Raw genomic sequence first — 4,324 nt, 5'->3', positions numbered from 1 at the left:
CTCTCCTTTGACTGGTGCTGATGCTGAGGAACTTTCAGCGGATGGTAACTCCACCTTCCTCTAATCTGATTGGTCGTATTTCATTTGAGCATATTTCGCGTAGAAACCAACCTCTTTAAGCATTTTCCTTCATTCAATGTGAAAATCAACGAAATATCTTTTACATTTAGAAATGTGACTTTTTCAAAATGATTAGATGTAGGCCTACCCTTTAGAATCTCAAAGCGGTTGCATCAATGTCTTAAAGCAACTAAGTCGGCTATGCTTTTAAATCTGGTCCCTTGAACAGAAGTAGCCTACATATCCTAATCACTAAATGGACGGTGTAGACTAAATTTGATGACATTATTTTGAAAATCACAAGTGTAAGACTTTAAGCCGTAGACCTAAATGAAGAAGCAGTGCCCTATCGCCATCTGGTGGTGCAAAAGGTTTTGGTCTTTTTTGTGGTTTTGACAGACCAGGCAAAAGTTGTAATAAGCAAGGTTTAGTCTACCTAAGATTATTATTTTTCTCAGGTCGCCTTTGTGCATCTCTCAGAACAGAAATAAAATAGAAATCAGCATGAAAATTCTCAAAACTAGGAGTTCAATCTCTGCATCATCTTGTATGTAGGCCTACTATATCATAAAAGCAATGTCAGTGAACTCCGGTCCTTAGGGGTTCAGTCCTTTGAAGTGGCCTATTCATGGGTTTCATCAGGTCCCTTTCCACAGGTGGGTTAATCAAGCACCATGCAGTCTGCATTCATAATCAAGGTGCTTGATTTTATACACCTGTGGAAAGGGACCGGATGAAACCCATGAATAGGGCCTGCTGCTACTGATTCTGTGGTCCTGCTCTGTGAGAACCAAAGGGCTGGTGTCCAAGTTATTACCATTGCATAAGTTACTCAAAGTTGTGAGGTCAAAGGTCAAGGTAGCATGGGGTCACGCACAGAAATGCAATGTTTGCTTATCTCATATCTCCCAAAGAGTTATGCTCAAGCACAGTATACAGTTAATCACTGAAATGGGCCAGGGGCCGGAGGGGGCTATGCAACCATTTTGGGTTGTTTTCAGCCCAGTATTTTTTAGAGTGTAGGACTATATTGAGTATGGAGGAAGATGAGACATGTTAACTCACATCTAGAGGGTGTATAGGCTTCAATAACATAGTTCAATCAGAATCAGGTTTATTGCCAGGTAGGCTTGTTTTGGTCTAGAAGGTGCATAAAATGCTATAATAAAATATTCAAAATACAACAAAACAGGAAATAGACAACATTCATACAAGACAGACTGAACCATGTTACAACAAGGCGTAAGAGATATGTAATCACTATATACTGTATGTAGGTATATATATTTAAAGTGATTACAGTGTAATTCAGTGTAATTGTAATTCTCTCAGTAGTGTGACTATGTTAGTGGGGGTCGAGGTAAGAGGTAAGTATCAATGCTGGTGTCAGCGGGGGACCTGGGCTTTGTTAGTGAGGCCAACTGCAGTCAGGAAGAAACAGTTTGTGCCGTTAGGTTTTGGTCCTGATGGACCGCAGCTTCCTGCCTGGAGGGGAGTTGTCCCACCCCGGGGCTGTGGAGGCATGCAGGTCATGAAGGGATGGCGAACAACAGCCAATCACCCTCTCAGCAGAGTGAATTTCACTGCAGTCTGCTCTCCTCCTTAGAGGTTACCAGAACTTACCAGATGATGATAGAGGAGGAGAGGATGAAGTCAGTGATGGAGATGTAGAAGAGCACCATCGCTGGCTTTGGCAGGTTGAACTTCTTCAATTCTTCCAGGAAGTACATCCTCTGCTGTGCCTCTTTTTAGTGAGGGCTCTGGTGTTCAGATGATGATGCCCAGTACATGCAAGGACTCCACAGAGTCTACAGGGGAACCGTACAGGGTGATGGGGCAGGCGGGGCTGGGTTCCTCCTGAAGTCCACAGCCATCTCCACTGTCTTTAGAGCATTCTGTAGATGTCCCTCTCTAGGATAGAGAGAGCCATCATTGTGGTGGAGGAGGATGGGTAAGGGGGTTCTGAGGTGGGCAGTTGTTGCCTGAGCCTCTGCTGTGGTGAGCAAGGAGGGATTAGAGCTGATGTATCGGGTCGAGGGGGATGGTGACAGGCCTTGCATTATTGTCTTTCAAAGGGGCAGTAGAACTTATTCAGGTCTTTGGCCAGTCTGAGTCGTAAGTCTTTTGGGGGGCTTTTGGTTTGTAGTTTGTGATCTATCTAAAACCTTTCAGACCGAGGCAGAGTTGTTATCTGAGAATTGCTGTTTACTGGTAGACTCACAGCTAAGATTGGCCATGGATATAGCATTTAGGAGTTGAGACAAGGACCGGTTTAAGAAAGCCACATACAGGTAGTTTCTCAGTATACAGTCATTTAGCATCTCTCACTGCCTTGCTAAACATGTGTTTGGCCTCTTGAAACTGGTCCTTGTCCCCACTCCTAAATGCTATCTTCATGGCCAGTCTTAGCTGTCTTGAGCAGTAAACCAGGGTTTGTCATTGTTATAGCACACCCTGGTGTGTGTTACTGCAATTACCGTGGGCTTCAGGGCCTACTGTGTGTGCATTTTTGGGCCTAATGCATTTGATGTGAGTGTCAAGAAGACCATTGCTATCGTGAGCAAAACAGACCAACAGTCAAAGGAGTGGGTTTTGGGAGAACACATGTTCTCCAAGAGGACATCTCTGTTGATGTTCGAAGGTCAGGGGAGAGGTAAGATCATCGGCTGGTGGGGAGAGCACAGACAGGTGCCAGGTGCATGATAATGAAGTAAACAAGATGAGAAGAACCCTTCTTTTTTCTTTTCTTGGACAGAACCAGGAAAAAGCAGATTACACCGTATGCATATGTTATTATGGATGATAGAAAGATGATTTCCACCAATACACTTGACCTTGCTCAAGGCTGATTGGCTAAAGGGTATGAAAGATAGGCCGTAGCCATCCAGAGATAGATCTCTATGGGGGGCCCCAGCGGATGACGGATGCCTCATCTTCTTCCTATTGCCTTGACGGTTGGTCTGAACATTGTTTAGGCTGTACTATCACTGCAATACGGGGAATAGAGTCAGCAGTCTTGAGAGATCTCCTGTCTGTTTCCTTCGGACGCCTTGTTCCAGAGTGCTAATTAGTACAAGTGTTAATTATTATCTCCGCCAAGGAGGTCATTTTTTTTCATCGGGGTTTGTTTGTTTGTTTGTCTGTCTGTTTGTTTGTTCGCAAGATAATTCAAAAAGTTCAGACCTTCCCTGAAAATGTAATTGAAATCCATCCATTACATTTTCAGGGAAGGTCTGAAATGACCCAAGGAAGAAACAATTAGGTACATTTTGGGAGTGATCTGTGCACCGTCTGGATCCAGGAGGTTATGTTTTCACTTGGTGGAGGTTTGCGCTTTTCTAGTTGTTAATTGGATTCGGAAAGTGATTTTGGCCACATGACTTTGACCCATATTTAATGGGGTTCATTGAAAGCTGTCATATTCTATGAAGGTTTGGAATTGTACAGCACTTGATATTCTGCATAAAAGACAGTTCTAATGATTTCCTACAGAAAATGCCTTCACTATATTTACTTCTAACTTCCACTCTAATTCACTCAGACTAGATAGCTATATATTTTTATTATTCCCTAACTAATTTCAGGCATGTAGGCTAGTAGGCCAAGTTAACATTAGACTACATACAATAATAATAAAACACACAATTTATGTGAAAAATTAAATAGCTAATAGTTACTTTATTACCACTAGCGTAAACAATTAGGCCTAGAGAGCCCATTAGTCTACAAATTGATGTATGATGATGATGATCAAGCTAGTGCCTGGTGATTACATCAAGGGCAGTGTAATTTGATTACCAGTGCAAACAGTTAAATTCTATATAAGCCTTTTGTGTCGGTTATTAGTAGGCCTAAAATAGCAAATGCCTTATTCATACAGAAAAGTCTTGAATTTTTCCCATAGACCTAGGGAGTGTGGCCAAACTCCTTCCTCTTGAAGACTATTATTGATATGCCATAGACTCCTTCAATAACCTAGGCCGAGGAAATGTATTCATGACATTTTACAAAATCATTAAATAAAATATAAACCAAAAAGACAGCAAAAAATAAACTGCTAGCCAATATTAAAAAGTGGATAAAGCATGGAGTAGGCCGATAAGAGAATGGATAGCCTATCACAAACATCATCTCAATATTATAAGGTTGGGTGTTATATTTGTACACACTAATCGGCGCCTATGAGGTTACATAAGATGCGTTGAGTAAATTCTAAGGAAATTGAACCGAGCTCTGCCTAACGTCAAGCTGCGTTGTGGGTTCG

This window comes from Sardina pilchardus, chromosome 9, assembly GCF_963854185.1.
Source record: "Sardina pilchardus chromosome 9, fSarPil1.1, whole genome shotgun sequence".
NCBI lineage: Eukaryota > Metazoa > Chordata > Actinopteri > Clupeiformes > Clupeidae > Sardina > Sardina pilchardus.
This window is presented reverse-complemented; position numbering follows the sequence as displayed.